The sequence below is a fragment of the Pteropus vampyrus genome, unplaced genomic scaffold (genome assembly GCF_000151845.1).
Source record: "Pteropus vampyrus isolate Shadow unplaced genomic scaffold, Pvam_2.0 Scaffold378, whole genome shotgun sequence".
NCBI lineage: Eukaryota > Metazoa > Chordata > Mammalia > Chiroptera > Pteropodidae > Pteropus > Pteropus vampyrus.
This window is the reverse complement of record NW_011889159.1, coordinates 302,465-310,295: the sequence shown is the minus strand read 5'-3', so window position 1 is coordinate 310,295 and position 7,831 is coordinate 302,465. Positions and strand designations below refer to the sequence as shown.

Below are 7,831 nucleotides of genomic sequence, written 5' to 3'. Positions count from 1 at the left end.
GTTCTGCATAGCACAATAGAAAACACAACACCATAGAAGTAAGTTCTAGACTCTCTTTTTAGATTAAAGGACTCAATAATTAAGAAAAAAAGCCAAACAAATGACTGACTGATTCAGCAAAGCTTAATTTACAGAAAAACAATTGTCATCCATTATTAAAACATAATACTTTATTACATAAATAGACTAGCTTGATGAGATATTTGGGATTTTTCCTAGATTATGATTAAAACATTTAATGCAGTTGCACATAACTTGCTAAAATTTATTTTCTTTTGTAATATTTTCTTAGGTTAGTTCCAATGTGTAGCTTACTTGTTAATCATTCTGAAGTCTTGCCACTTAGCTAAAGGAAAACATATTTGTTTCCTTCTTACTCCTACAAGATTTCTAGTCTTGCTTATTTAATAAGCACTACATTAAATATTTTTGTATACTTAAAAATTAATGTTATTCTTGAAATTTTCTCTTGTGTGATTTCAGTATTCCTGTTCTTTAAGTAAAACTCCTTGTTGATCTATAACAACAGCACAGATATTTGAAATTTCAAATGAACTAAATCTCTCTTATTTTGGTAATCACACTTATTTTTTCTTCTGAATTTGATGATTTCATGCTCTTTTATGGAAAAAAGTGAATTTTCTCGCTGGAGACTAATAAATTTATATTCTTTACCTTTTGCCATGGGTAAAAACCGTTTAGGAACCTAGCAAAAATCCTTATCTTTTAAATTCCCTTCTCATTTCACTTTTATTCACTTGACTTGCATATGTGTATGATTGCCACTTTGAATTCGGGATTAAATTATTTGATATTGACAAAAAACTTAGATGATTAGGAAAAATTTTCTTAACTCATACTATCCATAATGAGTGTGCTTAACTCAGAAAATGGGCAGACTTATGAAAGGGTGTTTCAGGACTTTTTCAGATACAAAAACAAGATAAGAAAAGAAATATGATTTGTGCAGGACATGGATGACATCAGAAATATTACAGTATGCTACCTGGATTAAAATAAAAGTTATTATTTTTGTACTTCCCAGAGGATGCCTTGGAATACAGAAGCTGAGACTACAGTGAAAGCTCCTTTTAATACTTGACCCATTTTGTAGATTTTAGTGTTCTTTGTTGGAAGTCATCTGCTGAAACCTTCGTAGAAATGGATAAATTCCTTTGAGTGCCTTTATGTTCTCATCTAGTACAGGCAGAAAGTAAAAAAGCTTTTGGGAAGGTAAATTGTTTAAGCATTCCAACTTAAAAAATAACTCTCTTGTCTCTTAAATTGTATTCTCCTTTATATAGATTCCGATCTCTATTGAGGTAAATTTTTATTTTTATTTTGTGTGTGTGTGTGTGTGTTTCTTTAGTTAACCAGGGTATTTAAATTCTCTTGCAAACTGTCACAATCTAAAAAGTTTTGATTAATGAATAAGGAACCTAGAATGGGAACTAAGAATATTATGATTTGCAAAATGATATTATAATGGTCTTCAGGCACTTGTGTCTCCTAAAATATTCACATTAAAATATGAGAAAACAACTTACTGGTAGGTTCCTTGGAGATTCTTAAAATACAAAAACAAATGAGTGTGGTTGACTAGTAGGAGACTAATGGTCTTTCTATTTTGTTTTTCAAGCTGAGCTTTAGTATCTCATTCCTTAGTGGCCCACAGCTTCCACTCCTGTTGGTGTGGCCAAGTAGGGAAATAAATATTGCCTTACATTTTGGCTGTATTTATTATTTTTGTGTTAGTTATTGTTAAAATTTCTTGGTAATTACAAAAAAAAATCTTAGTATGAAGGAAAAGGCAGAAGAGAAGTGAAACATGGATATTTACAAAATTGGACTTCTTAAGAGCCAGTATTAGCAAAAACAACCCATATAACTTATGAGTTAATTCCAACGTTTCTCAGCTATTTCTAAATTAAGACAGAAATCCGTACCTGGGATGAGACTAAAGATTTTGATAATAACATTGGCCTTTAACAAATATAGAGCACTGAATCATAATAGTAAATTTTATTGATCATTTACTACTTGCTAGGTATTGTTCTAAATCAATAGCCAATTTAATCTTCAGAACAATGCTATGATTCTCCCTGTTTCACTGATAGAAACTGGGTTCAGGCAGTTAAAGTAAGTTAAGTTGCCTCAATCGCACAGCTAATAACTTGAGCTAAAACTACCAAGCCTCTGAGAGCCTGCTTTCCAGCAGGCTGGGTTGCTTCCCAGAGCTCCCTGAAGCTGCATTGTGCTTTAATATAGCTGCTCTAAGTCTTTCTCTTTTAAAGAACTTTATTTTCTAGATCATTAAAAGTCACATTTCTCCCTCATTTTTATTTCTAAAATACTTTTTCTGTCCTTCTGTGAGACCAGAGAGTTATTAACTTGGACCCAGTCAAGGTATTAATTAGGACTCAGTCAAGAAAATCCAAGTTTATTTGACTCTGAGTTTCCCCGAAGAGTCTCTCTCTTTTCAAATTTCTAGAAGTGGGAAAACAGAACAGCAAACCTCTTTGATTTAACGAATGTTTATTAAGTATCTGCCAAGTTCCAGGAGCCATCCTTGGTGCTGGGGATACACTGAACCTGCCCTTGAAGGACTTGATAGTGTTATACAGTTGAAATTAGCACTTATGTTAACAAATAATTACAGATATGTGGCAAGTCCTCTATTAAAGGGGTGAGCAAGATACTAGAGGGTGTCTTAAGATAACTTGCTAGGAAAGGGAGCCCGATTCAACGGAAAGATGGATTTTTGAGGCCTAGTACAGTGGAAAGAACATGAATATATGGTTTAAAGACTTGAATGTGAAAGATGAAACTGAAGCAAAGGGAAGAAAATATGGAACCTCTTTATGGTCTTGAAACTTAAACTTTATCTATTTATTTATTTTTATTTTTTAGGCGAGGCGACCTTTGGTTGACCTCATAGATTGCAAAGACCTCGTCAGCTTACAATCCCTTATTTTTTATTTTATTTTTTATGCCTATAGCACCTGGTCTTCCTAGGCGGTCACTCAACCAAGTACTAACCAGACCTGACCCTGCTTAGCTTCAGAGATCAGATGGGATCGGGCTTGTTTAAGGTGGCATGACCATAGACAAAACTTAAAACTTTAAAAGCAGAAACAGTATTATGAAAAAATGGTTTATTTGACCTCAGGATTTTTGTTCAAGAAAGTACACCCAAGACAATGATCAGGGACTCATGATCAAATAGGAAAAGATATTTTCGATGTGTAAAAATCACAAAGAACTAATTAATAACTGGAATATGTAAAGAATGCCTGAAAACCAGAAAGAGAAGGGCCAGAAATGTAATAAGAAAACAAGCAAAGGATGACATGGGGTAACTCACAAAAAGGAAAGCCTGAATGGCTAACAAGTATGTCATGTGAAGTGCTAAACCTTAACAATAATCAGGGAAATGTAAATTAAAACTGTAGGAAGGAGGAATACCCATCAGAATGGCAGAAATTAGGGATGGTGTGTTTCTGCACCTGCTGTTTTCCTTCTGACCACCAGAGTTCTTTCAACCTGTTTTACATCTGAAGCGTTCCCAAAGACCATCGATGATTTTTAAGAAAATGAAAAACCCAAGCAAAAAGTTAGCAGTCACTGAGATTACTTAGAGCAGCTCCCTACTCAATAAAACCATAAGATGTGTAAAGGCTGTGGGGTGAAGGACACTCTCCTTTACAGTTGGAGAATGTGTAAATTGGTGCATTCTGCAAAGCAACTAGAAGGAAAATAAGAATGTTGATAGGCATCAATTCTAGAGAAATCCCTCTGTGCTCATGAAATGACATGGGCCGGGTGGTTGACCTCTGTGTTGTTTGGGACTTCAGGGATTTAGTGCCGCCTTCAGAGGCTATTCTAAGAGATAGGATAAGGACAAGGTATTTTGGTAGGTGAAATCCTCTGTTCTTTTACTTCCACACATAGGTTCAAGTGTGCTAATGATGAATTTCAACATTAAAAATTGTATTTTTTATTTCTTCTCTTAATAATTCATTTATTTAACTTAAGTTTTTGTACACCATCGATGTGGCTCTTTATTTGATGCGCACCTTATATATGTTACTGATCTAGTAATGTCTCTCTTTAATCTCAATATAGTTTATATTTTCCTCAAAATCATTATTAATAGATTCTGTGACATAAAGAAACAGAAAGATTGGATAATATGAACTTGGCTGGAAACAAAAATGCTAGAGAGAGACCAGCATTCTAGTCACTGGGAAATGTAAAAGAAACCGGAAATTGGAAGCTGAAAACAGCTTACTTTTGTATTTTGAAACTTCTCGTGTAATAGACAAAGAAACAAATTAATCCCCCCACCCGCTATTTGGAGAATGTTACAACCTGATAGCTCTCCAGGGAAGGAGCTTGTATCCTTCTGCACCAAATCCCTATTAGCTGAGATTAAAGAGTCATCTTTTCTCCTTTTCTCTGAGATTCTAAAGGCAGAAGTACTTTAGGACTTGCCAACTCTCATTTGGTTTCAACTTTGGCACTATCTTAGCCTCTTATATTTTATTCTCCTCGCATTCTTACTCCTCTCTAATGGTAACTGAGTAATTTGGAAATCTTGGGGGGGCGGAAATGTCATTGTTCAATTGAAATTCACTTTCCTATTTACTGTCTAGCTTTTAAATAATACATTAGAGTGCTACATTTAAAATTTAGAGGTCGCTTTGTTTTAAAATCTGTTTTGTCTGGCATAAATAAAGCTACCCCAGTTTTTCTTTGTTTGCTTGTTTCCATTTTCATGAACCATCTTTTTTCATTTCTTTACTTTCAGTCTATGTGTGTTTTTCGATCTGAAGTGAGTCTCTTGTAGGCAGCATGTAAGGGTCTTGTATTCTTATTCATTCACCCATCCTACGTACTTTGATTGGAACGTTAAATCCATTTACATTTAAAGTAATTGTTGATAGATATGTAGTTATTGCCATTTTATTATTCATATTTTTAATCTTTTTTTCCCCCTTCTTCTTCTGAAAGAAATCCCTCTAATATTTCTTGTAATACTAGTTTGGTGGTGATGAACTCCTTTAGCTTTTTCTTGTCTGGAAAGCTCATGATCTCTCCTTCGATTCTAAATGATAGATTTGCTGGGTAGTGTAATCTTGGTTGTAGCTCCTTGATTTTCACCACTGAATATTTCATGCCAATTCCTTCTGCCATGCAAAGTTTCTGTTGAGAACTCAGCTGACAGTCTTATGGGAGCTCCCTTGTAGGTAACTAACTGCTTTTTTTTTTTTTTTGCTGCTTTTAAGATTATCTCCTTGTAATTAACTTTTAGCATTTTAATTATGATGTATCTTGGTGGGTTCATCTTGTTTGGGACTCTCTGTGCTTCTTGGGCTTATATGTCTATTTCCTTCACCATCATAGGGAAGTTTTCCATCATTATTTTTTCAAATAGGTTTTCAATTTTTTGCTCTCTCACTTCTCCATTCTGGTACCCCTATGATGCAAATGTTGTTATGCTTGATGTTATTTCAGAGGCCCCTTAAACTATCCTCACTTTTTTGGATTTTTTTTTTCGTTGCTGCTGTTCTGATTGGGTGTTTTCTGCTACCTTATCTTCTAAATTGCTTATTCAATCTTCTGCTTCATCTAATGTACTGTTGATTCCTTCTAAGGTGTTCTTCACTTCAGTTACTATATTCTTCATTTCTGACTGGTTCTCTTTTATGCTTTCCATCTTTGTTTTTATGTTTTCTATCTCTCTGTTAAAGTTCTCACTGAGTTTATCTAGTCTTCTCCTAAGTACATGGAGAATCCTTACAACCAGTGTTTTGAACTCTGTAACTGATAGATCGCCTGTCTCTATTTTGTTTAGTTCTTTTTCTGGAGCTTTGTTCTGTTCTTTCATTTGGGACATGTTTCTTTGTCTCCCCATTTTGGCTGCCTCTCTGTGTCTGTTTCTGCCAAGTCTCCTGATCTTAGTAGGGTGGCCTTATGTAGTACATGTCCTGTGGGGCTGAGTGGTACAGACTTCCCTGGTCTCCAGGTGTGTCCTTTGTATGGGTGTGTGTGCTTTCTTGTTGTAGTTGAGACTTGATTGCTGTTTGCACATCGATGTTACAGATTAGCCCTTGGGGTGATTAGTTGTGAGGACTGGCTGGGGCTACAGTGGAGGAGCTATTGTGAAGGGGCTGACCCTATGGAGCAGGATTTGTTTTAGCAGGGCTCTAGTGCCTGCCCATTCTGCCCTTTGGGTTTGTCATCCTCAGATGCAGCCCCTAGGTGGTGCTCCAGCTTGAGTCGAAACCAACCACTGGATGTGCCAACCTTGGGGCCTCCTGGTAGGGGCCCTGCCACAGGTCAAGTTCATCCACAGCCTATTCCCTACCGGGGATCATCTGGCAAAAGTAACCAGGCAACCCACAGATGGCTACCACCCATGCTGCTCTTGGAGGTGACTTGTGAGATCAAGCTGGGAATTGAGGCTGGCTACCACTAGTGCTAGGCTTGGGATATGCCAAGACCAGATGCTACTTGTTTGAGTTTTGTGAACCTTTGAGAGATTTTAGGAAAGTCTGTGGCATGAGCCAAGATAGGCATTTCTATGGAAAAGCCACTGTGTAAGTCTTGTGTAGGCCCACAAGTTGGGAGGGGCGAGGTCTCAGGGAATCACCAGGGCAGGGTAACCAGTGTTAGCCAGATCAATGGTGACTAAGCTAAGGTGGCCACCTGCGTATGCAGGCTGGGAGTGTGGAGGGCTTAATAAGAAACAATGGATTCTGCTAGCACTTCTACTTGGGAGAAAGCTGCCCATCAGCCTTTGCCCAAAAGCAGACAATTCAGATTTTTTCTGTATGTCCCTGGTGCTTTTAGAGCAGCTGCCCCAGTGCTGGAGCTCAGAGCAAGTGAGTCCATCAGTGAGGAAGTCCGTGGGCCAGCCCTTTAAGAGAAATGGCTGCCACTCCTTCAGCCTTCTGTCTCACTTAGCCACAATCTTTGCTAGTTTTCACAGACAGAGATTGTGGGAATTTTTCTTCCTGGCACTAGTGCCTGGGCTGGGGAGCCTGGTGTCGGCTGGGACCCCTTGCTCCTCAGGAGGGAACTCCATGGCTGAGATTTTCAACTGCCATATGGGTGTGAGACCATCCCGTTTTGCATCTCTGGCCCTCTTACCAGTATTTAGGTGGCCTCTTCTGTACGTTCTTTGATGATTTATCTACATGCACCATAATATGGATTGTGTTGGCATCTGTGAACTGTACAAACATTTAGGAGTTCAACATGCCAAGTAATACTAATGAAAACTATTCTTGGTGGTATTGAATCTTAATCACATTGCTCTTTGTTGTATAAAGATATTTTGTTTGTTTGATTTAATAGCAGAGCTAGTTTGGTGGCCTCAATGCTATCTTAATTTGGTAGACTAGAAAAGTGAGTATTCTGTTTGGAATTTATTTAAACCTTCATCTCCTCAAACATTGTAGTGGGTTATATTTGGAGGTCTGGCAGAAATCACACCATTTAAAAATCCCTTCTCCCTGTTATATTCTTATTGACTTGACCCTCTGCTTAATATTCTTTGCCTAATGCTTTTGAAAACCATCTGGTTTTTATTATTGTATTTTTATTTGCTTTTGACAAGGAATTTAAACTAATGTTAGTTTTTTTATTAAATTATGCAACCTATTAATTGATGTGGTTTGTTGGGTTCTTGTCCATTATTTCTACCTAAACTTTCCTATATCAATTTGTCCTTTTTTGGAGGATTATTTTTAGTTTGTGTTATTTATTCATTTAGTTAATTAGTACACTTAAGTGTTCCCAGAAACTGACAGTATCCTCAAAAAAT

General features: G+C 36.8%; 1 pseudogene; it reads right to left on the bottom strand.

Annotated features, from left to right (window-relative positions):
• Positions 1 to 2,990: 2,990 nt before the first annotated feature.
• On the bottom strand, positions 2,991 to 3,109 carry LOC111731475 (annotated as a pseudogene).
• Positions 3,110 to 7,831: the final 4,722 nt, after the last annotated feature.